Consider the following 26,214-nt stretch of genomic DNA (forward strand, 5'->3'; position numbering starts at 1 on the left):
GCATAATCTAGTCGGCATCCTGTGCCTCCTCCCACTTACTTCAACTACTAAGCATACATTACTTACTTCAACAACTACTAACATTTTGAGCGCGTTCACTTAATCTGAGATAAAATGTCATAAACAATAGAATGTATCCAACATCTGTCAAAACATTTAGTTTGTATTGGTGAAATACGAATTGAATCTGAAAACTCGTTTACAGGCGTTTCGAAGTGTTCTAATCTCGTTTAGTTCAATTGTGAAATCAACCCTTAGTTCTTCAAGCTTTTAGGAATAATTTCATCAATATTGAAAGAAGTACGAGGTGACTCTGCCTCTGTGTTTGTATATATTAATTAGCGAATGACCTAGGGGTGTTACCAGAAACATGGAACTCGGACTAGAGTTTTGCAGAGGGATTTATTTGTCAATTGGATTTTATGTGACGACCCGCCGAGGAATTTACACAAATGGGTCCAAGTCCACACCAGTGAAGATGGTGTGATATAGTATCATGTGTGAGGGAATCGGAATCCATGCTAGCGATAAAATGCATTTATTTTCTCAAAATTGATTCCTTTAGAATTCTTTTTGATGTAATTTCTAATATACTAGGCACTACTAGCGCTTCGGAAACTAATGACGATCTCAGATCGTCATTTGTTTCCGAAGACATGAAGATGATCGACAAGAAGCGGCGCAAGCATTTTTTTGCGCTCTTTTTAATCAAATATACAATATTATATTGTCATTGTTATCGCTATAAAATAATCATAATCTAGTCCCAGGCTGTATAATCACTTAGATATTCAGCTGTGGATTAGTACGACAGAGCCATTTCTTAATAAAACAATTAAATTTATTTATAGTTAATGCCTGAAAAGTGGCTGATAGTGATGGGAAAATTCGGATCATAAAGAGTGTTTTTCTAGAATTTAAATTGCAAGAATGAAAACGGGACCAAAAAACGTACCATACTTTCAAACAGCAGTATTTTATATCTAAAGATCTCTTCCGATATCTGTATATAGGATCTATCTCTAGGAATTAGCGTTGCCGACTTTGTTAAATGTAGAAACGTGTTTTTTTTTAATGTACCCGTGTCGCAGAGCCCTGCCATCGCACAAGGAGATTGATTCTATAGTTTCGCTGTACCTACTAGGTCAATATACTCCCAGTGCCAATTGCGTGACATGGAATGAAGCGACGTCCCCTCACAATTCGAAGTGATTGTGCCGTTTTCAGAGTTCAGAGAGTGCACGATGCCAAATGATTCTAGCTGATACTAGGGTGACAGGATGAGGCAGGTGGATGGACGTCTTATAGAGCGCTAGACTGTATGCTGGCTCTTGTACTGTCTCGGTATTATTATGACTGAGATTGTATTCGATGGCAATTTAGCTTTACCTCCGATCATCATCATTATCATAAGCCGGAAGACGTCCACTGCTGGATAAAGGCCTCCCCCAAAGATCTCCACGACGAACGGTCCAGTGCTGCCCTCGTCCAACGTATTCCGGCGATCATGACCAGATCGTCGGTCCATTTTGTGGTGGGCCTACCAACACTGCGTGTTCCGATACGTGGTCGCCATTCGAGGACTTTTCTGCCCCACAGGCCATCTGTACTTCGAATTATGTGCCCTGCCGACTGCCACTTCAGTTTGACAATTATTTGGTGCATGTCGGTGACTTAATTTCCTGCGGATCTCCTCATTTCTGATTCGATGTCGCAGAGAAACTCCGAGCATAGCCCTCTCCATTGCCCTCTGAGCGACAATGCGTTAGCGTCTGCGTACCTACCGTAAGTCATCACTGACAACACACACTGGTTGAAAACCTCGTATTCAGACGCTGCGGTAGGTACTTGGGACGAGAAGATTTCCTCCGATAGGTACCTCCGATATCATCGAGAAATTGGCTCGTTATTTAGTTGCTACATCGATATGTAGTCGTATTTGTAAATAACGCGATATTTAAACTTTTTTAAATGGGTAGGTAGGTAATATTATGATTTATAAACAAAATAATTTCAAAGAGACTGACTAGGTACTAGTACCAGGAAACACAAGTTCATTAGAATTTGGAATTTTGGAAATTGAATCTAACCAAATTCCTGATATCTATCTATTTCAGATCCAAGTGCGGTTTTTGAATAAATGCGAGTTATTATAATATGTAGCCAGTAATGATTTGAAAAAGCGGCCAAGTGCGAGTCGGACTTGTCCATGAAGGGTTCCGAAGCATTAAGTAACAGAATATAAAAGTTCTTGTAGTTCGTTGTAACTTTTATCGATGTTTTAATAATAGATATTGTTTTTTTTTTTTTCAATTAAGTAATTGATAATATTATGATTTATGACGTATCTAGGTATCTATCAAAAAGAACTACTTTCTAGTCTCGTTCAAACCAAAATTCGGTGGAAGTTTGTATGGTTATGTACATCATATATTATTTTTAGATTTATTATTATCTTATTTTAGAAGTTACAGAGAGGGACACTCATTTTACCACTATGGAAGTGTCTCTCGCACAAACTATTCAGTTTAGAAAAATTAAATTAGAAACCTCAATATCAGTCTTGAAGACCTATCCATAGACACGTAGGTACCTATGGGATTTTAGATGGGTAGATTTTTGAGTTTCAGTTCTAAGTATGTAGTATGTAGTTTCAGTTCTAAGTATGTAGCAGAAAGGGAGGGAACCCCCAAAATTTCTTGTATTTTCTTGTCTGATAATCTTAATGCGGTTTACAAAATACATCTAGGTAGGTACTTAAAATCTATTCACTAAAAAGTGGCTATGACATACGGACGGACGGACAGACAGACATGAGGAATCTACAAGGGCTACGGAACCCTAAAACATAAGAATTACTCCGAGGTTTAATTCTCATTAGTTTTGCCTCCACAGAATTTTCTATAACAAAGGCTCGGTCAATAAAAAAATCTCGTATTATGAGTCCGACCCCGACTTTTAGTAGTCAGTAAATTGTAATTATAAACTTGTTTACTGTCACAGGTCTCTCATTTAATTTGATATAATCATTTCATTCCACTTATTTGAAAAGTTCACTTCCAAAAACCTATTTGGTTATCAAATACCAAATAACTCTCTGGTAGGCGAAACGAAATAGCAAAACTATATTTATCTTTGTCACTCTTTCGGAAGTGTCGTATGAAAGGTAACTCGTCGTTCTCGGGTACTATACAGAAATGTATCTGTCCTTGTCTAACGTGTTAGTTCAGTAGCCGCTCAAATTCTTTAGGAGATACTTCTAACCTTGGACCGTTCTCAACAAACTTTCAAGTCACTTTGCTGAAATTAAGCTTTCGAACAAAGTTTATATGTAGATAACTTCGCATTATTTTTGATACGGATATTAATAAAATACCTATATAGGTATTATTAGTTTCTGTAGGTATCTAGTAATAACAAATTATTTCGATTACCTAATTGGTCTTTACTGAAATTATTATATTATTTCATATTCATGGGATCCCTAATACTTATTACTTATAAGGAAACTTAGATTTGGATACCAAATTATTGTTTGAAAATCAACCGACAATTGAATGATGCCATTATACTAAAAAATATTTTTTGCTAAGCTAAACGTAATGACTAGGTACCTAGATAGGTAATGACGTCACAAAACATGACTCCTCACCTCTCAAGAAAACTAGGTAGGTAGCTAGGTATCTATTAACTTGCTGAATATTAAACTTATAGGGTTATAGGTACTTACTATGAATTACTTTATAAATTAATTTAAAATATTCGAAAACTTAACTGAAAATTCACGGTATTCACTAACTATTCTCCTTATTGAATTAGCAGCTTTTCAATCTGGATTCAAATTTGAATGGTAAATAAAGCAAACCCTTCTATTCATAATTCAATAGAGGCAAATTGTATTCATCATGCACCTGAAACGTGATACGCGACTTCTGATTTGGCACTTCTTAATTACTGCATTTCATTACCCTCCAAACCGCCAAAATGAGCTGTCTGTCGGATATTTCCAACTTGGAAACCTTACGTCACAAAATAGACCTTTGCTTCGACGAACGGCGGATTCCTTATACCTAATGCAGGTTGTATACGAAACTTGTTTGACCAGAATTGAGGGAAAAAGTGCCGAGCAAGTTTTGAGCGAGCCTACAATAGCATTCATTCGTATCCCGCCTGGGATCCGCCTTCCTTCCGTTCCGCCCACCCCGCGCCCCGCGCATGTTGTTCTCGAAGCGCGCAGTACGCGATACAACACGACGCCGCGCGCTGTCAACCATTGAAGTTGTTAACAATGCAAAGCGATATTATCATGTTCAAATAGAATTTAACTTTTAAACCTTCTTTCCCAAATTCGTATTGTGGAATCATTGTATTATAAATTATTTCGAAACCTTTCATTGCAAGCGAACTGTAAAGTGTTATCGTTCCAATAATTCGTGGCTATCGATTTTACAGTTCGAACAGCTGTTTTGTAAACGATGGTATCCTTTGGCCAGTATATTATTTCATATGAATAAGTGTAAACAATATTATTACTAACACGGCCTGTGTGTGAAAAATGACAAATTAATAGCTAAACGTAACGGACTTATACAAAACAAAAAGATGTAAAAGTGATGTGATTATAATATAGTGCTGTGCTTTTTAAATTGAAGAAACACAGAAGTGATCCAAGCTCTCTTTCCATTTTGGATGTGCCAGTGTTATTTTATGAATAGTTGTTAAAGTGCTTTAAGATTTGGATTTTCTATTCGGATACGGATTTAAAACTATCAGAAAGGTAAGAATTCAGCTTGTGTTTAAGTTATCAAAAGTGGCTTTTTTGTTGCGAAATACCTACTATAAAACTGTGCTATGCGTTCGTCGGATAGGCCTATCCGTAGCGGGTAAGAAAACTATAATATCTTTTGTTGCTAGTTGCTACCTACTTAGCTATATATTTTAACAAAAAATCTGTGACAAACCTGCGCTAAGTATTCTCTGTTGTTGAGTAAATGTTTCTTAACATAGAAATGAATAGGAGGTGAGTTTTCTTCTTGAAAAAATTTGGTATTTGCTTTCATTTTTAGTAATACAAAACTTTGCAAAGATCGATCCTTATCAGGAACAGCGTCCCTAGGCTCAATAATGCGGGATTTTTTTGAAAAATCATGTAAAAAACTAAATATTCAGTTTCATATAAATCGAGGGCATGATTCCTTTGCACGACTTACCTCTAAGTCTCATAGTTTCCGACTTGGCCATCACCGCCCTTCTCAAAAAACCACCCTGATAGGTTATATATAGCCTGCCCTTAATGGGCCAATTTAGGAAAAAAAAAAAAAATACGATTAATAACACAATCAATATAGGCACTTAATGAGAATTTAGCATTGTTCATTATTTATGCTAGAGATACATTTACATTTTAGTTAGTTTGAGATATGAACTTACACTAGAAATTTCTCGAAATTTCTAAGCAATCGAGGATTAAATAAATTGGAATAAAGCGGGTTAGTTAAATATAAGTAGGTAGGTATCCAACCAACTGAAATATTTAACTTGCTGGTACCTATAAATGCTACATTTTACAGTAGGTACGTAGGTAATAAGAAATATTTGATTAAAAATGTTTATTCTGTAAGTTATAATAAAAATTAACAAAATTTATCCATACGTTTTTATTATCTTGAAAAAGTGTTTATCACCTTTATTGAATGTATTATTTACCAAGATACATAAAAAATGAGTATAAAAAATATTTTAAGCTATGATGTATAGTGTAGACAATGTACTAAAGGCTTCACTTCCACTCTTATCGTCATCTAAGATATTGATCACACAAAAAATATCGGATTTATTGATGAGAGCACTGGGAATAAACTACTTTACCTACTAATCATGGAGTTAAAAGGTCGCACACGCAACTAATCGATATATAAACGAAGTATGTACCAGTTTACCAGTGGGAGGCTTCTTTTCACAGGATGCCGTCTACATTATGGGTACCACAACGGCGCCTTTTTCTGCCTTGAAGCAGTAATGTGTAAGCATTATTGTGTTTCGGTCTGAAGGGCGCTGCAGCTAGTGAAATTACTGGGCAAATGAGACTTATCATCTTATGTCTCAAGGTGTCGATCGCAAATGTAGTGCCGCTCAGAATTTTTGGGTTTTTCAAGAATCCTGAGAGATGTGCCTCTCATCAGCTGAACGTCCCGCTCGTCTCATATTTTATGAAAAGTTTTAGCTCTTGTTGAATCTTGGTACTATATAAGTCATGGATGTATTAGTATGTAGTATTAAAAATAATGTAATGCAAACAAAATAACTTTAAAGTAAGTTCCCAAGTGTGTGTGAAACAACGAAAAATATATTAATAATATTTATTACAAGTACCTACTATAAAATGATACAAAACAATTCTTACATCTGGCAAACAAATGTGGCTCTTTTCATAACAAATCTTTAAGTACATGAAATTTTAGACATATATATATAAATGTATCTTAGATAATTTTTTCGTCAAGATAGAGACTCTTACTTCTAGACAACCAATGAAAACGTGCGTGACTCTCGTCTTGTGTGTCACTTTGTGTTTGTGTGCGTGCATTGCTCAAAATAGAGGTTAACTGTCAACGGCTGGATCACTTGTCGTTGGGTAGAGAAGTCGCTTCATTGTGTGTCTTCTACCGCATTTATCACGGGGAGTGTTCCGAAGAGCTGTTTCACCTGGTTCCTGCCGCCGAATTCCACCTTCGCACGACACGCCACAAGTTAGGATATCATCGTCACCATCTGGATGTGTGGCGGTCCTCCACAGTGCGGTTTTCAAGGAGCTTTCTTCCACGTACTACAAAGCTGTGGAATGAGCTTCCTTGTGCGGTGTTTCAGGGACGATACGACATGGGTACCTTCAAAAAAAGCGCGTACACCTTCCTTAAAGGCCGACAACGCTCCTGTGATTCCTCTGGTGTTGCGGGAGATTGTGGGCGGCGGTGATCACTTAACAACAGGTGACCCGTACGCTCGTTTGTCCTCCTAATCCATAAAAAAAAAACCTCATATTTTTTCGGCGTTTTCACAACTGTCACAGTGTGTCTAGAGGTATAGTGATCTAAGATATTTCATACATTAATTATGTTGCTTCTATACTTACTAATTAATTTTATACTTACAAAATTAATTCATTATATTATTAAACATAATATTTGTTTACTTTAAATTCAAAATTGAACACAGATGCCTTGAGAACACTTGTATAAAACCTTTATTTAAATGTGAAAACATAACTCTCTAGAATGTTTGTGCTATGTTATGTTTTCAGATTTTTTTAATCTTAAAAAAAATCGTTAGTATGTATAATTTGTGTTAATATTATTCACTTTAATTAAACATTAGATATTGTAGAGTTTGTTTTAAGCATTAGTTTCAAGAAATACAATTCATGTAATAGCTAACCTACTATAAATTAGACATTAATGTTACATAATAGTGAAGTTACGCCATTAGTATTGAAACTAATATGTTGGTACTTAGAAAAAGTACAATTCAATATTATGTACATTATAATTAAAGTATAAACTACTTAATCTGGCCATAAGTACTGTTACAATTAAAAATAAACAAAATATTAGGTATGTTTAAAAGTAATAAATGTTTCTTTTTTTAAGAAAAAAAATTGTATTAAACTAGTTGCAAAAGCTTGTGGCATCTTCAGTCATAAAATGCGAGAACGGTATTATCAATGTCGCGCGCTCTCTCGCACGTAACAAGCTTTATGATATTATAATTATACGTCACAAAATTTGAAACACGCATGCGTATTAGAGATTTCTTGTAGGTATAAAGTTTATGTTAGTAGGTACAATGCTCAAGACTTATCATCGGGTATAGGTTTTAACTTCTAAGCCCACATCATGATAGTGCTATAGGTAATTCTGAAATACATATGCGTTATAATTAAAGCTATTGTTATATAATTGATACAGAAGATCTTAAAGACTCTATAAATCATATAGTTAGGAAACTAGATTAGTTAAAGTTTACGCGATAGATAAAATCCGTTATATAATAAAAAATATTTCATGAACCGTCATTACTTTTTAAATTATAACCAAAGAGATATTTCCGGTGACAGTGTAAAGTTACTGTAAGTTTAATATTGTCTACCTACCTGTCAAGTAATTCTGTAGTGACAAAGGTAAGATAAAGACAAAAAGGTTGATGTTTAGAACTTGGAATAACTTTACCTCGCGTTTATATGAACAGAACATGTTCAAAATATCTTGTACCACCATTTTTATCAGAACCGCCACATTGCCTCAGCCTGATTTCGCCCTGCTTTTGCTAGACGCTCGGGCCCCCTTAAGTGGCTGTTTACCATCCTAGGCCAAACAAATTCAAGACGTGTTTCGCCTCTTCACGAGGCATCGTCAGGAGATATTGGCTCGTTGAATTCTGTCGAGACAGAATTCGGACAGAAACTTTTGCGGAGTTAACTCTCAAGAAAACTTACAACATTTCGATATATTGTTTAATTATGGATTTCCGCATTGTCATACAAAAGTGGTTAGAGTATGAAATTGACGTTTTATTGTAATAGGTACTTCGAATTGATATACAACCTTCATGGTTTGAGATTTTTGAGTGAAACTTATTTCAAATGGTACCTATTGTTCTTTTAAAAATGTGTAACATTCGACTATCGACTTTCAGTTGTTTTTTTTTTTATTCAAGACAAGAAAGATGGATACTTCGAAGGATCGAGTGTTTTTGAATACGAGTTCCGACGCGGAACTAACGCGTCAGATACAGCTCGCAATATCAATGTTGCGATTGGGGAGGGGATTGCGAATGAACGCACCTTGGGATTTTGGTTTAAACGCTTTAGCTCCGATCTGGTTAAACAATAACGGCAGATGTCTACTGTACCGAACTCCGAACAATTTTAGCAAAACCAACAGTGTAAAAGCCCCGACTCATTATTCGATCTTCACCATTATATCTCCATGATAACGCGAGATATCATACAGCAGGAGAAACCGTTTTAACTCTACAGAAACTGTAATTAGAAACCATTGGACACCCTCCGTATTTGCCAGATTAAAAGGTTTCTTCTCAGGAGGCAGTACAAAATGCTTTCACACAGTTTGTCGAATCTCGATCACCACAGTTGTATCATAAAGGCATAAATGACCTTCCTATTAGATGGCGTATAATAATGGTAATTATTTTGATTAAATAACTATGTTAAATATTAAAGAACGAATTTCAATTTTTTGTAGATACAAATAGGCTATTTCATACTTTAACCCCTTACATTGAGTCATAGTCGACACAAATGGGAGAAGCCGGTGCAGTGGGGGCAAGACACTTGCCGGCTATCTCTACTTAAGTGCCGACAGAGCAATCAGGGTTAGCACTTCTGATTGATTAAATCATAATAATATAATAATAATAAGTTGTCCCGCGGGGTTCAGAGGCGCGGAAAATGTACAAAGTTCTATCTTGTCGCCTCAAATAGGGCTACAGGCAACCCAAGCGCTTGCAGCTATTTCGGTCAACGGATCAGCCTAGCTATCCATCGTGGAAATGCTGCCAGTAATCTTAGTACGCTTCCGCGAAGTGATAGTTTTAATTTAATGTAATTATAACATTGTAAATAAACTGCCAAATTCAGAATTCAGGATATCTAAACAAGTCTGAGATATACTAAATCCTCACAACTAACTTGATCAATTTTATTAGTTAATAATGTTTCTGTACCACTAATTCAATTATTTTAACTTATGTACTTCGCTGACATACTTTGCAAATAAGTTTGCAAAGTCATGCCTTAAATTTGATTTAAGAGCAACAGGTAAGTTAGACTAGATGATATTCACTTTAAATAAACATTATTGTTTTACTGTGACCTTAAAGCACATCATAAGAAATCCTCGTAGTCCTTTTTTGTGGAAGAGTGGACAAATGACCGTACATCCCACTTTATGTTAAGTGATCACCACCGCCCATTCTATTTCAACACCAGAGGAATCACAATACCAAATTTGTGGTCTCACTTACAAATTCGAAACAGTTACGAGAATCTGTGACATTGCGAACAATCGCTGACAAACAAGCTGGAGATACCAATCCAAGGATCCTTCAACAATAGAAACGCGAATGAAAATCACTGAACAGAAAAAACTATGCATACTCACCAGGATGATAACTGGGCACTGTCACAAAGAACTTTCAGATTTTGCCTTGAGGCCGATGAAATGCCTCTTCATCTCCATTGCGATAGCGGCCCACTAATGTATAAGCGTAACACCATCCGTGGCGACTACACCCTGCTCCCCGGTACTGTTTGTAATACTCGCGTTAAGAACATGCTGCGGTTGGTAAATGCGGCAGGGCTTGACGACGAGCAGACAAATACCCACCCTTTGGAAATATATAACCAGAATCCTTAGAAATGAAAGACTGACCTAAAAGATGGATGTTCTAGCGTTTATCGTTAAAATTGTCACAGGAAATAATATTAGTCTTGTAAAATATGATTCCCGTTCGGTTCACGTTGACTGACTAAGTGTCCCTAACGGCGTGCTATATCAAATTTTATTGTCCATACATTAGGATTGAACTGGGTGCAATTAAAGATCTGACGGGATGTGAAACCGTTATTTACTATGCCTTTGTTCTTCGCACATGTGCCATAAGATAAATTATTGTGATTTGTGTTAGAACACATGCATGATGCATAATATTATGTGCTGCTACAAAGTCATAAAAATATTTTTTTATATCAGAGAGGCCAAACTGGCATGGACTCACGTGATAGGAAATGACGAGGCGAACGCCCATGGACATCCACAAAACCGGAGGTCAAGCGTTGTCAGGCTAGGTGGGAGTATGCTTGAAGGTCCGTAGGTCGTATCGGTTCGGGAAAACTGCAGCCAGTAATTGATTCTACTTCACTCAAAAATTGTCTGAAGCAAAACTCTCCATACGCGTCTATTAGGTCGAGTTCTCGTTCAGTTGTGTATTGACCGCGCTTTGAATGCAACGCCACGCAATGACAAAGTGTTTAGTGAAATAATATCCAAATAACAGCATATCCCAATCTCAAAATGTATATGCACCTTAAAATTTACAATATTATGCAATTAATTTGACGTTTTAATCATTTTGCTAAATAATTATATTTCTATTGCTAAAACAACATACATCGCTCACGAAAGCCGAAATACCAATGAGCTTGACGAGCGTATACAATAGACTTTCATTTACACGTATATTACAACACAGCTCGGACATTTTGGACGACCTTTTAAAAGGCGATCGGGAGTCTAGTTGTTTATACTACGATAATATGTGCGAGGCATTAAGTCTTCGCAAATCGCGCGGTTGTAGAATGCCAGACATAAAGAAGATGCGGTTGGTATTTTATGACACGTTATCGTTTTTATAAGAGATATGTGCAAAGTTTAAGGATTTATCTTTCAACATGAAACAATTTTATGTTAATATCAGTGGTAGGTTTCTTTGTACAAATTTGGTCTAGGACCACATCGGTGCGGCGCCGTTTTTATTACTGGGCAAATGAGACTTAACATTTTATGTCTCAAAAGGACGAGTGCAATTGCGATGCCGGTTAGAATATTGAGTTCAATCGAGAATGCGAATGGGATGTAACTTGCGTCGACACTCTGGCTCCTTCTCAAGGCCAAGTCATGTCAGTTGGTGCTGGGGCTTCTGCTTGGGCGAGTGCCGAAGACAGCAAGCGTCGCAAATATGTTGGTCTCAATGAGTCTTACATCTTTGTGACGTTTGGCAAGGCATAAAAGGCATAAATGGCATTTATTTTTTTTTATTCTTTAGAATTCTTTTTGATGTCATTTCTAATAACTACTAGATACTACTACTACTACCGCTTCGGAAACAAATGGCGCTCTGCGAGAGAAGAAGCGGCGCAAGAAACTCTCCCAGCATTCTTTTTTTGCGGTTTTTTCAATAAAAATATACAATATTGTACAGTCATTTCTATCGCTATAAAATAATCACAATCTAGTACCAGGCTGTCCGATCATTTCGATATTCAGCAGTGGAGTAATAGGATTTACGACATAGCCATTTTTTTATAAAACATTTAAATTTATTAATAAACAATGCCTGAACAGTGGCTGGGACTTTATTATAGAAGTGTATATATTTACCCTTAAAGCTATTATGTATCTTATGAAGCCTACTAGAATTAGTTACAAGCAATACCTTATTTCTAATGTTTTGGTGTCGAGACACTTGGCCCGTGGGGCCCAGAGGCGCGGAGAATGTACAAAGTACTATCTTCGCGCCTCAATAGGGCTACTGGAAAGTGAAAACCCAAGCGCTAGCAGATTCTTTCGAAAACGCGGCAACGCTGCCTGTATTCTTAGTACACTTTCCCGTAATGATAGATTTAATTAAATGTAATCCTATGATTGTAAATACAGTTATTATATTTGTTTTGTTTGAATAAAGAACTTAGAATGCTAACGGCCGTTCCCAATCTACAGATAGAGATAAATTACTACCTTTTACAGTCAGTATTTAGCTGTCAATAATCTGAAGTTGTCTCAATATACCCGATAAGTTATTCTTATCGCCTTATATTGGGACGCGTGAATTGAAATTTCCATACAAGCTTCTATCGCTGGTAAGCTATACGTCGTCCCATTGACAGACAGCGTGTGTGGATAAGGTGAGTTACTGTCGATAAGTTTATTGGGACAGAGAAGTCAACGATTGTTACGATTTTTATCTCAAGTTAGATATAGACTGAATATTGTGAACGGCCTAAGAGACATTGCATTGGGCAGGGTACATCATCCACCATTAGGTAAATGTCTTGCAAGTCCATTTCTCAATAAAAACAACCAACAAACTGTAAACAATAAAAAACTTTTTCACTGTGCTAAAAGTGTTTCAAAGCCATTGTAAATATTGCTTAGAAGGCAACAGTTTTATGGTTTCCTTTTGAACACAAAGTTCTCATTTCGTATTATTCAGCAAATACAATTAATGTTATTGTACGTTGTATTAACAATTTATTTAAACAATTAAAAAAGAGGTTTTTTAATCATCAATGTTAAATAATAATTTTAAATTATTCAATTTATTATTAAATAATACAATACAATTTTATTCGTTTTTTTATGACATTAAGGAACAAGCGGAACGTTCATCTGATGGTAGTTGATACGCCCTGTCCATTACAATGCAGTGTCGCTCAGGATTCTTAAAAACCCGACATTCTGATCGGCACTTGTAGCGTTCGTTACCTTGAGACATAAGATGTTAAGTCTCATATGCCGAGTATTTTCACTAGCTACGGCGCCCTTAAGATCGAAACACAACAATGCTTACACATTACTGCTTCACGGCAGAAATGCAACACACACAAGCATCTAATACTTGCCGTAAGAAAAAATCTTAGGTAGTGCGGTATCTAGTTGGAGCGCAGCGGAGACCAATCCTTAATTTTTTTTTTATGGAATAGCAGGACAAACGAGCGTACGGGTCACCTGGTGTTAAGTGATCACCGCCGCCCACATTCTTGCAAACCCAGAGGAATCACAAGTGCGTTGCCGGCCTTTAAGGAAGGTGTACGCGCTTTTTTTGAAGGTACCCATGTCGTATCGTCCCGGAAACACTGCACAAGGAAGCTCATTCCACAGCTTAGTAGAACGTAGAAGAAAGCTCCTTGAAAACCGCACGTTGGAGGACCGCCACATATCCAGTCCAATCCAGAATCTAAGTATTAGAATAGAATACTTACTACACGGCTAAATTATCTCTGAATCTCGCTGGAACATGAAGCCCCCTCCCGTTCCACCATTTATATTAATAATAATCAGCATCACAACATAAACATCAATCTTTAATACTGACAAAACAATAAATCATTTTTGATTTATTAATAATAATATCCTAGTGATGCTTGTTTTGCACACCGTAACAAAGAGACGATGTGACGTCATCGACGTCAACCCAGATAATTGTTTTTATTTATTGTTCAAAATCAAACAAAAGCAAATTACAAAACAATTTAAGCCATGCTCATGAAACTTAAGTGTTTATGTGATAAAAGTTAAAATATTTTTATATTAAATAATTATTATTGTAAAAATATCCAATTATAGTCGAAAAATATTACATATAACAACATGACTGAAGAAAATAGCAATGTGTCTCCTACACAGCAATATAAAAACAAGGAGTAGAATAGAATAGGCATTTCCTAGAGTATGTAATGTAACCGGGTAGTATTAATTTTGACCATAGATGTATTACGTCAGTGGGATGATGGCTGATGTCGGGTAGTCGAGATAAACGGAATCCTGTCTGACCAGAGTGCTTAACAGAGTGGCGCGTATTGGAATGTTCGAAGCTCAAGAGCATTTGTCACATGGCATCATTCCCTTCAAGAGCGTAGGCTCTCTCAACATTTCATACCAAGACGTGGAAATAAAAAAAAAGTGCGTGTGTAATCATGTACGTTTTAAGTCAAATTTAACGTGGAATGTGTTGCACCATCGTTAAAACCTAACACATCTGACTTAACATAAACAATAGCTTTAATCGAAGATTGGTTACGGGCCAAGCTATGACGTCATCTACTAATAATAATTGTCAAATGGTCCAAAACATTATTTGCTTAACCGGCACTTTAACATGTTTTTTTATAATTGCTAATGTTATATTTGATGCAACATAGCCATGAATTTGTATTCCTCGTGTTATTTTACGTTTGTAGAAAGAACAAGACTATAATAAAGGATGTTTTAAATACAAACAATGGAAATACAATTATGCCGCATAAATTAGTTAAATAATGCTTATTAAAATATCATTTATTTATATTTAAACAATTGCAAAGAAATTTTACAACTTATACTTATAAACATATTATTGAAATTTATTCAATTCTCGTCCATTGGCTACGGTTTAGTTGACATATGATTTAGAAGAAGGCAAATGGTAGTTGAGGTACGATACAAATGGTTTAGTTCGCCAATTAACATCAGGGTATCGAAAATGGATGTCGGTGTGGACGCCCTTCGAAAAAATTCACTTTGGTAATTGTTCCCGTACGCACCAAAAGAATTATAACTACAAAAATTCTAACCGGTTCACATTAAGTACATCGAGAACTTTTAAGGTATCCTATTTTGTTGTACCTTTAATCAAAATTTTTAGGTTTTTGTTATTGAAGTGCCGCTCGGATGTTTCTTTAAATATAACCGTTTTCAAATTTAAAACCGGTCCCAAGTCTTAATGCTTATCTACAATACGTAAACAACAAGTTACAATATAAAGTGATTACTTCTATATACATGCATAAAAAAAATTGAGATTCACATTCAGGTTGCGTGGGAGCGGTAATGCCGATATCTCGTTCTCGCTTCCACTTGCGTCTATGAAACATGGCGAATTGTTTACTATTAAATAGAACTGTCTTTTATTGAACTAACCATTTTTATATAGGTTTTCACCAAATATTTTTTTCTGGCTACATCGTTTATGTAGAGTATTGTAGTACATTTTTTTAATTAGCCTATCGGATCCCATTGCTGGGCTAGGCATTTATCTCGGCTCTATGCCAGCTGCGTAGTAGTAAATACTTACTTAAGTAAAATATTAACTTATTATTCCCTAAAAATGGATCTAGGAATTATCCATTCAGGTTGATTCATTTTATGCGTTAACCTTAGCTTGCGATACGACCAAAATATTATGTTTAAAATGTCTGACATTTCGTAATTTAACTTTCTGATTGTGTGTACCTAAATATTATCCAGGGAAGTAATTCCTTTATGATAAATATGAAATTTTTTACAATAATCATAAGCTTATACAGCGGGCATTTATTACTTTTGCATCATTATCGCTTTTTTTTACATAAGAAGAGCTATAGAGCAAGAAGCTCACCGCTCAGGAAATGGTAAGTGTTGAGGCGACCGCCTATAGATACAACTAACACCAGGGTTCAAGAGATTCTTTGCCAGCCTTTAGGTTGGGAGTATGCTCTTCTCCTAAAGGTCCCTGAGTCGTATCGGTTCGGGAAAACTGCAGCCGGTAATCGATTTCCCAAAGCGGCTGTGTGAGGCAAGAAATTTCTCGCGAAACGCACGATTGTAAGCTTATGTCAAACGCAGTTCACTAAATTATCAGTAAATGAGCACTGCCGCGTGTTAATTGTAAACTATACATGAACATCGGCATTTATGGAGCGTTATTATGTGAATATCTTTGGACGATACGGAATCGCAATGTTAAGAAGTCGGCGGTTAACCACAGAACGTTTTCCTATGAACTTTTGCATACAATGTCTTTGAGAACTGATTTTAATGAAGCTTTGTTTCCCTGGTAGTTTATGGTCGATTCAGCAATTCTTTGATTGTGTTTTTTCTACTAAAGCTTTTAATTTATGAAGTAATTTTAAGCTAGTCGAAAAACAATTGTTTAAAGTATATTCACATTTAAAAAAACCTGAAATTAACACATAAATTTTGAAAAAAAATACACATTTCGCTGAAGATATTATTTTAGAAAGAGACAAAACAGATAGAACTAGCTTTAAACTAATAGAAAGATCAATATAGAACATTATAGCTCCTGTTTATTTTCAAAATCCTAAGGAGCTAATTTCAAGCATGGCTGATTGCTTACGGCTTGTTAATTAATATCGGTTAAAGTTACAATAGATTCGCTTACCTTTTCTATCTCGCTGTATTTCCGTTAGGGATGTTCTTCTCTCTCGCACGTTTTGTTCGTCTATTACGTCTATACGCCGTAGGTAAATCTATCGTCTAGCGAGTGGCTTTGTGTAACTGAATTGGTTTAATATTCCTTGCCTTTCTTGAGTCAAGTATTACTAAGTGCTGCGATTTAAATCTATACTATCAGTCGTATTGGTATTTGGTTGCTTCGAATCTGCAGACCACATACCAACCTATTATTATGTATAGGTAGTTTTATTCTTATTCATTTGTAGATCAGTGTTTTGCCAATTTTTAACACATACTTTCGGTATCGATGGTATTATTACCTAAAACCGTTTCAATATCTAAGTGATGAACACAATGGACATTTTGCGTGAACAGTTTGAGGATAGGGTTATCTCTCGCAGAGGTGACGTTTTGCTGTGGGGTTTTCTGAAGTCGCAGGCATATGCCAATAAGCCACAATCGACCGTTGTCCTGAAAGCCAACATAACGCAGGCCATCGCTCAGATTTAACCGGATCTATGCAGCAGAATCGTTGAAAATTGGACCGCTCGGATTCGTGCAACCATTCGTAGCCGTGGCGGACATTTGAACGATGTTATATTCCATTCATATTGGCATAAATGGGCCTTTCAATTATAAAAAATATTTCCTTAATATCTCGCACACGTCTTGTTTAATTAAATTTTAACATCGAGCCGTCCTTGTTGGAACACGCTTTAGAATGATGATTATTTGAGTTTAATTGTACAGGTATATACTTTACATTAGTTAAGTAGTTTACTATCCTGGCTTAGATAATTAAATAATAAATTCTTAATAAGTTAACAACGATTTCGCTATTTGTCGTTTCAGTTGTCGGGTTGCGCGTTCAACTTGTCGTTTCATTTAGTATGTCCCTACAAGAAACTCATTCATTGGGTGAGTTCAATGTACCAGGTACTTGTGCTAGACAGTGACAGATGTTTTTCATCTTGTTTTGGACGAGGCTTTGGTGTACGATGCCTGAGTTATAGTGACGTGTCACATCGGAGGATCCCGAGCCTTCTTTATTACTTATATATATATATGTTTGGACGCAGTTAAGCAGAAAGGACTCCTACCACACAAATGCACTATTGAGTTATATGCATTTGAAGTTTCAACATGGGGATGAAATAGGAGATTAATGATTAAGAAAGAGATGGGGATGAAAGTTCACAGGGAAATACTATTAAAGATACTATCCAAAATGAAGGGATTCGCGCTGTATCATAGAAGAGAGCTGCCAGCAGCGGAAAGAGCAGATGGTAAGTGTATTAGGTATTTGAAAAGTATCCTAAAAGATGAAGAAAATTTCCCAAAATAACTAATTAACGCGGACGGATTCTTGGGTAAAAGCTAGTAGGCTATATGAACCTGAAAAATGTAAAGACTTTTTCGTGGTATTTCCAAAGTAATTCAGTCGAAATTGTGTCTTACGAACGCTGCCTTAACGATTTGAGATATATGATTGTTTTGTATATTGTTCATGTTTGGTGCGTTGGCGGCAATGGAAAAATCTTAAGCTAACACTATGTTACTCGTAAAACTGTTTGGATAGTTTGTCTGCAGGATCAAGTCTCTTGGAATATATTGTCGCTTATATACACATTGATTTTATACAAGTGTAATCAACAAATATGAATATTAATATAATAAAAATATAATTTAATGGCAGTTTCTATAATAAATATTTCTTAAGTTTAGTTTTAATTTTCTGGTAAGTACCTACTGGTTTTTAGTCTGATGTCCTCAGGCAAGCTGTTTAATAAATACGGTATACGTTTTTCTACAGTTCTATCACTGTAGTAGTTATTAATTCTAGGTACAACCATACCATCTTATCGTACACAGATAACCAGTACGCTCCTTTATTCTACCATTCAATTAAATTCCTTTGAAAAAAGGAGCTTCGGCTAGATCAATTGGCGTTGCATAAAGACGTCGCTTCATTGTGTGTCTTCTACCGCTTTTATCGCGCGAAGTGTTCCGAAGAGCTGTTTCACCTGGTTCCTGCCGCCGAATTCCACCTTCGCACGACACGCCGCAAGTTAGGATATCATCCCCACCATCTGGATGTGTGGCGGTCCTTTACAGTGCGGTTTTCAAGGAGCTTTCTTCCACGCACTACAAAGCTGTGGAATGAGCTTCCTTTTGCGGTGTTTCCCGTACGAGACTACATGGGTACCTTCAAAAAAAGCGTACACGTTCCTTAAAGGCCGGCAACGCTCCTGTGACTCCTCTGGTGTTGCAAGATAATGTGGGCGGCGGTGATCACTTAACACCAGGTGACCAGTACGCTCGTTTGTCCTCCTTTTTCATATTCCTATCTGAAGTATAATGTCCGGTCATGTCTCAGGAGCGCAACCACATTATAAATAATAGAACAGTAGCGTAACGCAGCGGTCTCCTTGAAATTTATACCTACATCTGGGTGGAGCCCTAAGAATGGTATAATAATATACAAAACATTGAAGACGTGACCGGCGCGGCGCAGTTAATTTACCTCGGACAGCGACCAGCGGCTCACTGGCGACGCAATAGTTTTGTCTTCTCAAGATTGTTTAACCGCCGTGTAAATCGTGTGTATGTGTGCGTGCGTCGATTCGGACACCAGTATGAAGTTACAGTACTGTTCTATTATTGTATAGTAGTGAAACTGAACAGTAAAGTTTATCTTTTTTTAAAGTCTCTTATCATATTTACTGACGCTATCGTGTTATCACTTATTATCGTATCTTTTTTTTTCGTCGAGTCATTCACATCAGCTGTTATCTACGAATGCAATAAAAATGTTGTCGTATCAAATGGGCTCGAATAAATGTACTTACTAACGATAATATTAGTTTTGCTTCTGTCATTTTTGCTAGGTCACCATAAAAGTGTTTCAAAAACTCTTTTTCTAGATTTAATCACACGTAAATTTTTTGTTTTGTTAGTAATATCTATAATGTTCTGTATATATACTTTTTGGAACAATTGTAAAGGAAGAACTTCCAACTTCATCCATTTGACCGTATACAATGAAGAGCGGCTCGAATCATCGACAGTCAGGTCATCTCCGATCGGCTTGATTTTTTGGCATTGCATAGAGATGTGTGTTCTCTCTGTATCTTCTATCGCATTTAGCACGGTTAATGGTCAGAGGAGCTGTTCGAGTTGATTCCAGCGGCTGAATTCCACCACGGACATTAAGTCAAGACGCCCGCACAGCCACTTTGTGAATCAATTACTGGATGCTGTTTTCCTGAACCGACACGACTTAGGGACCTTCGTTACTTCTAGGAAGTTTTTCACAGTGAACTGAAGCTTTAAAGAGATCGGATTTAGGGAGATCTAACAGAATTCTACCCAGAAGAAGTCTGGAGCGAATGTATAACTCAACTGATACAGGCCGATCATAAAATTTAAATATTTTAACGGCTTTGTGATATCGGTAGCTACCAGCTTTATGGTATTCCAGCTTCGTGATTTGAAAGCTTCGCGTGGGCTGCATTATTTATGGTATCTATAACGCTGTGCCACAGATTACTTGCAATAGTTATATATACATGTCCCCTAGGGCTACGTATCATGGAACGCGATTTATATTGAGCCCTTCGGTGGTTTCTTGAAAGTTATGTATTTTATATACGTGTAAAGTTATGTATGCTTCATAACTGGGCCAACTTGGTATCACCAGTCGTAATAAATCTAAGTAATTATGCGTTCTTTAGTATTTTTAAGTCAAAAAGTATATATTGGTAGTAATCACTTACAATCGGTTGACAAGTATAAAAAAAGTGTTTAATGAATGTCGTTTAGCGGAACAGTGTTAAGCAACAGTTGGAGTATTAAATTATCAAATCTTTTCTGTGAGACAGAATTAATAATGTCAATTGTATTTTACCACACATCAAAGTTCTACGTACACAACCGAAATGGAATTAAGTCGAAAAGATCATAGAGCGATGATTTTTTATGATTTTAAAAGTTCTCTCTCTCTCCGCAAGACTGTGCCGCTCGTCTTCAAAATGCTTTTGGGAGAGAAGCACCTTGCTTGAGCACCGATGTTTTTCTGAATTTGAGAGAGGTCGGGTTTCTTTACATGACGAATTTCGTGAAGGGCGGCCTTCAACTGCCGTCAACGAAAATAATGTGGCTACTGTTAAGCGGCTAATTGAAGAAAACACGCGGATTACCTATGATACAATTCGAGGACTATTGCGGATTGGTATGAGCCAAATTCAGAAAATTTTACAAGAAGAATTGAAAGTTCGGAAACTTTGATGTCGTTGGATCCCTCATGAACTGACAGCGGAGCAGAAGCGGGCTCGCGTAGAATGGTGCTCACAGATGCTAATGAAGTATGACCACGGACATTCTAATGCTGTTTTCAGATTTTCCTATACCTACTCGTAGTATAAGTGGCCACTACTAAGTTCCAGGTCAACGGGAAATACACCATAAACTTTGATCCCCTTGAGATTGTCTTTAGACGTGCGTATGTCGATAAAGGGTCTTGACGGACAGACGAATGGAAGAACAACAAAATGATCCTATAATTCAGTTTTTTCATTTTTGGGTACACAACCTTAAAAATTAACTAGATATTATAATTTCGTTTCATACTTCGCTAGCATATCAAGTAATCTCCATTTTAGGCATAGTAAAAAAAGGTACTTATAAGAAAAAAAAACTTAATGGATGGCTGTCAAATTAAAATTCAAATATTTTTATTTAAAATACGCAATGACGTTCTATATGTAAGGACAGATCATTCGTAGTCTGATAGTGGAAGGCAGAAGTGTGCACAATGTAAGCACACTTTTCTACTTAGTCTTGTGTCAACTGTCACTGTCCGAATCAAACCTGAACTGAATAAGAGTTTTACATTGCTGCTTACTGACCAGAATATTTTAAATTACTGGAGTAAATGCGGCAATGTACCTAGATATAGCAGTCGAATCGATTATTATGGAGTAATTTTGTTAAGGCCTTTTTTTATACCATGTGATTTGTCTATATGTACAGAAAAATAAAAATATATTTACAATTACGTTCTATTACATTTTGAACTTCATACGTTATACATATTATCGAACTCTAAACTAAGTTATTATAATTATTGTACGTAGACAGCCCTACAGTTTACCCTTGATAGTTGACAGCCCTAGCCGTCCCTACAGCGCGGCGTCATACAATATCAAAAGTCAAAGCTCGTCGAACCGGTTTCTACTAAAGCTGTTTCGTAGAGAAAGTGTGTCTGAAATGGGAACCTCAATGCTGTCTAGGGTTGCTAAATATATTTCTTGTTTATCCCACAATTTCGTTATCGTGTTAATTTCGTACCTACGACTTCCAATATTTAATTCAAATATGTGAGGATAATTATTAATTTTATTCATAACCGACTTCAAAAAATGTTGAATTTATTAAAATTGTGGTTCTTTTTTATTTTATTTTTTCTTAGTACTTCCCTATGATGTACTTTTTTGAATTAATAACTTTCAGATTGGTCAATTGGTTACTAATTATCGAGTAGAAAATAGTTAAGCTACTAAATACAATCTAAGTGAAAAGGCATATTTACTTAGTATTTAAATAAATCACTTTTTAAAGGATTAAAACGCGTGTAATTGTAACTGTGTTTTTACATTCGATTTTGCGTAGAAGTTTCACTCTTATTACTATTTTAGTTAAACCGACGTTTTGTGACCTTTCCAGAGCACGTTTTCAGGGAGAGTGTAAGGGGAAATGAAACTTTTACGGAAAATCTATCATAAAAATACATTAACAATTACACGCGTTTGAATCCTTTAGACAGTTTGTTTTTTAAATAAGTTTTTTTTGATGACGGGACGAGACGAGCAGGACTTTCAGCTGATGGTAATTGATACGCCCTGCCCATTAAATGCAGTGCCGCTCAGGATGATTGATGAAACCAAAAATTTTCAGTTGCATTCGTCACCTTGAGACATAATATGTTAAGTCTCATTTGCCCAGTAATTTTACTAGCTACGGTGCCCTTCAGACTAAAATACATATAATAACACATTACTGCTTCACGGTAGAAAAAGGCGCCGTTGTGGTGCCCATAATCTAGCCGGCATTCTGTGCAAAGGTGCATGGTTAACAAAACATCATATTTACTTACAGTTTACACGTAATCTAATACATTTAAATTAATTAACTTAACTTACATAACTATATTATTAACTTAGTAACTTTTAAACAGTCTGTGCCCTCTTTCTCTTAACTGTCTGTCCTTTGACAAAGTCCTCCTCCAGTAACAGTTAAAAGGCTCTAAATATATTTTTTAAATACAATTCATATTGAACATTAGGTACGGAACTGTTGAATTTTACATTTTAAGTACAATTAAGTTACTTTGATTTGAGTATTACATAGTTTCCCCGCGCCACGAGTTGATTGCGCTTGCAGTGTAAGACGTAGCTTGTCACGCACACTAATAAACCTGGCCTGTTCTCATCTGTTGTCTAGCAGCAAGAGGCTCTATCTAGAAGTATAATGCATTCATCATTATTTGTATTTGAAGTTAAGAAACAAATACTTCATACAAAAATAAAAATTTAAAGCGACTCCAGATTATTTTGAAATATGTAGGTATATTAAGCATAATTTATGCCAATGTTTCGTAGTTTTTAAAATTTTTGTCTGTATGTATCCGGAAAAATGCAAAAACTACTGAATATATTGATTTTTCTATCTTCGGTACTACCTACGTTAAGTACTATTCCGTTGTATTTCTAGTTGAAAAACAAAATATACCTCATACAAAACTTAAAATTAAAATTTTATCCAATTCCGCTATACCTACGAATCTCGTGCCAGAATTTGCCCAGTCATCTCCTGAGGATGCCTCGTATAGAGGCGAAATTGTGCGTATCGAATTGATTAATGCCAAATATGAGTAGAATTCACACTCAAGGAAACTCACAAAATTTTCATAAATGTAGATTTTTCAATAAATTTATTCAAATTTTAATAAAACACGCGACTCCATTTTAACGCACATCAAGTACTTAATCATAAATCGTGTGAAAATAAAACAACATAAGGAGTCTCAATAGCGAGGTGGATTTCCGGCCGAAAAACAATTTAAATATTCAACATTCGTAAATTGTTCCCATTTATTATTTACATCACGGAGGCGGCAACACTAAATACTACGTAAATGAATACTTTGACATTATTGTAAGCGATACTCGGTTTTTTTTCTAACGTATAATTCTTATCTTTTATTTTAAAGTCAAAGTTAAATAAACCTTATTCAAATAGGCTCAACTAAGCGCTTTTGAATTGTCAAGTCCGCTTTTGAATAATCAAAATTATTAACTTGTAAAAAAAACCAAGTCTCGCAACTCAGTTTTTCTACCGTAAAATGTTATAAGATCCATGTAATACCAAGTTGGTCAATTTATTCTGTCTCTACCTAAGGGTTCTTCTGTATTAAGTTATAACTTAGTTAACTCACCTAACAACGTCTTATAGTGACCATATCAATATTAAAAATAGGTATTTTATGTTTTAAATAAATAGATCTACATGGCCATGTTATGTTTTTTTGATTGCATCTCATTTATTTTTACTTCCTTTCTTTCCTAACTTTCCTTCCTTTATACTAACAACAGGATATTCTAAAAGCCCACTCTCTGTCTTATAAGCTTTTCTTAAGCTTTAGCTTACTTCTAAAGCTAAAGGGAGTCGAAATGGCTTGAACTGCTTCGAGAAAAGAATGATACGGTCGTGTCGCTTGTTTTTCCTCAACTTGGTGGGGGACTGACGTGCCCCCAGATACAACATTCTATAGATAGTTTTTGTTTTTAAATAGCGGAAACTGTGTCGATAGATACTACAGGGCGTTATTTCCGTCCGAAAAATAATCCGAGTACAAAATCGCGCCTAAGGAAGTTTTACTTTTAAAAATGACATGGCAGTAACTCCTCTTTTGTACTTAACACTTCAAAAATACTCTATGTTTGTTATTAAAGAATAAGCTTAAATGTTCTTTTTGGTATTTTGTTGGCTATATGGGGATATAGTCGCTCAGAGGGCAATGAGCTATCGTCGGAGTTTCCCTGCGAGATAGAATCAGAAACGAGAAGATGCGTTAGAGAATCAAAGTCACCGATATAGTTCAAATGATTGCGAAACTGAAATGGCAGTGTACAGAGCACATAGCTCGACAGACATATAGCCGTTGGGGCAGTAAAGTCCTCGAATCCACGTACCGGAAGACGCAGTGTTGGAAGCCCCCCAAAAGATGGAGCGACGATCTGGTCAAGATCGCTGGAATACGTTGGATGAGGGCAGCGCAGGACCGATCGTCGTAGAAATCTTTGGGGAGGCCTTTGTCCAGCAGTGAACTTCTTCCGGCTGATGATGATGATGATGGGGATATATATATATATATATATATATATATAAGTCCTCTCGGAGACTGTGACCTTCATGGATATAGTTCCTCGCCTATAATAATATGTACGTTCTACGGCACCTCTCTTAGGCCAACTGCTTCTCTGAAACGGACAATCTCTTCGAAAGGGAAAACAGAACATGGTTATCGTCATGAAGCTACAGGTTCTACATCAGTTCGTAAAGGGGCTTTGACACAGGGAGAAGAACTGAGAAGAAACTCCCAGCCCATGTTTTAAATCATATAAAAACTTAGCTTTCTTATTATAATACTGACTATGATACTCAGCATATTATGTATCTCTTAAATAGTCGGATTATTTAAAATCACAATTGCATTATAATGTTAATACAAGTCACAGCTGAGATCTCTGTCGTTATGTATGTAAAACACCTACCTCTTGAATGACCGCTTCGCAGCTACAGTCGGCGTCTGTAGACAAGTGGCAAGATCTCCATTTCAGCAGGAAACATTGTATTAATAAATTCTGGATTTTTGGCGCAGTTAAAATTTGGTGGCAGTACTATTGGATCAATTGGTTTATCATCTATCATCGCCACTTCTGGGAGAATCCATAAATTAATTGAAAACTCGTGCTGAAAATATAAAATATAAACGTTATTCTTTCCGCAATCACAAAAAGCAGTTGTGTGCCTGCTTTTTTTATAGTATTAGTTATTTTAGACCTTTGCCTTTAAAATAGGACTTGAGCCACTACAAGACGTAGAAGTTAAACCGCCGTTGTTTTACAAATTAAGGTGAATTTTGCTTAGATGAAAATAAAAGTAGCTGCAGACGTGTAGGGTTTTAAAATTGACCCCTATATGATTTTCGTCGATGAAGTAGTTTATATGGTGTATTTAGGTCCTTATATATATGAAATTGGCGTTGACTTGATCACAAATATTTCCTCTTCAATTGAGAATTCCAAATTCAAATTTATACAGCTATTTACTCAGGCACATGCGTTTCGAAAACCGTAATTCATTTTTTTTCCTCTTTTCTTTTTCATCTTTGCGTCACTCAGTTTACAAAATGGTAAACTTG

The 26,214-nt window shown here is 36.1% G+C and overlaps 1 protein-coding gene across 2 annotated transcripts in view; it reads left to right on the forward strand.

The window, feature by feature from the left end:
* Positions 1-4,244: 4,244 nt before the first annotated feature.
* LOC126979133 (BAH and coiled-coil domain-containing protein 1) overlaps positions 4,245-26,214 on the forward strand; it is a 118,194-nt gene continuing 96,224 nt past the window's right edge. For both annotated transcript variants that reach the window (XM_050828358.1, XM_050828359.1), the window contains exon 1: positions 4,245-4,777. The gene's annotated coding sequence lies outside the window, so the exon portion shown is untranslated. The remainder of the gene's footprint in view (positions 4,778-26,214) is intronic.

This window comes from Leptidea sinapis, chromosome Z, assembly GCF_905404315.1.
Source record: "Leptidea sinapis chromosome Z, ilLepSina1.1, whole genome shotgun sequence".
Classification (NCBI taxonomy): Eukaryota; Metazoa; Arthropoda; class Insecta; order Lepidoptera; family Pieridae; genus Leptidea; species Leptidea sinapis.